This window comes from Mirounga leonina, unplaced genomic scaffold (genome assembly GCF_011800145.1).
Source record: "Mirounga leonina isolate KUSES-001 unplaced genomic scaffold, KU_Mleo_1.0 Mir_260, whole genome shotgun sequence".
NCBI lineage: Eukaryota > Metazoa > Chordata > Mammalia > Carnivora > Phocidae > Mirounga > Mirounga leonina.
In genome coordinates, this window is record NW_023270642.1 from 3475485 (window position 1) to 3476937 (window position 1453).

The 1453-nt window shown below is 40.5% G+C and overlaps 1 pseudogene; it reads right to left on the reverse strand.

Annotated features, from left to right (window-relative positions):
• Nucleotides 1-235: 235 nt before the first annotated feature.
• LOC118026603 lies at nucleotides 236-801 on the reverse strand (annotated as a pseudogene).
• Between the last annotated feature and the right edge of the window lie 652 nt (nucleotides 802-1453).

Below are 1453 nucleotides of genomic sequence, written 5' to 3' on the forward strand. Positions count from 1 at the left end.
TATCAAATATTACATTAAAAATAACAGGAGAAAAAAGAAGATTATACATAATAGATTTTACTTAGCCCAAGAATGTGAGGCTTGTTAAACACTGGCAAATATAGTAATGTGATTCCTCATATTAGTGAGAAAAATACATGGCTGTGTAACTAATTAAAAAACAAACATTAGTTATAATTCAGCAATCATTTAAATACATTAGTTTCCCATCAACACACTAGACATTTAACGATAATTATATTGGCCATTTCCATTGGTTGGCAGGAGGCTCCTCCGCTAAAGGCTTCCATGGTTTCCACGGTATCATTTTTCTTGCCAGACCTAGTTCATTTCAGCCTGAAGAAGCACCTCTTCTAGGTAGCCACCCTGAACTTGGTCTTCTAATTTCTTTCTTTTTTTTTTTTTTTTAAGATTTTATTTATTCATTTGAGAGAGAATGAGATAGAGAGAGCATGAGAGGGGGGAGGATCAGAGGGAGAAGCAGACTCCCTGCCGAGCAGGGAGCCCGATGCGGGACTCGATTCCGGGACTCCAGGATCATGACCTGAGCCAAAGGCAGTCGCTTAACCAACTGAGCCACCCAGGCGCCCGGTCTTCTAATTTCTTAATATCTGGTTCTGCTTTAACTATACTTAGCTTCTCATTTCTAATCTGTTCTGTATACTTTCTATATACTGCATTTTTAGGAATTTGCTCAAGAATATCAAGAATCTTTGTGTACAATATTCTTAGCCTCTCGTGTGGACTTTCACATATAACCAATCCCACAAGGCCAGTGGTCTTCTTCAGCAAATCCACCATGACATCCATTCAGCATCCATTCTTTTTTTTTTTTTATTCTTATGTTAATCCCCATACTTTACATCATTAGTTTTAGATGAAGTGTTCCATGATTCATTGTTTGTGCATAACACCCAGTGCTCCATGCAGAATGTGCCCTCCTCAATACCCACCACCAGGCTAACCCATCCTCCCACCCCCCTCCCCTCTAGAACCCTCAGTTTGTTTTTCAGAGTCCATCGTCTCTCATGGTTCATCTACCCCTCTGATTTCCCCCGCTTCATTCTTCCCCTCCCGCTACCTTCTTCTTTTTTTTTCCTTAACATATATTGCATTATTTGTTTCAGAGGTACAGATCTGAGATTCAACAGTCTTGCACAATTCACAGCGCTTACCAGAGCACATACCCTCCCCAGTGTCTATCACCCAGTCACCCCATCCCTCCCACCCCACCCCCCACTCCAACAACACTCAGTTTGTTTCCTGCGATTAAGAATTCCTCATATCAGTGAGATCATATGATACATGTCTTTCTCTGTTTGACTTATTTCACTCAACATAATACCCTCCAGTTCCATCCACGTGGTTGGAAATGGCAAGATCTCATTCCTTTTGATGGCTGCATAATATTCCACAGCATCCATTCTTATGAAATTTGTTAAAAGACCAAATC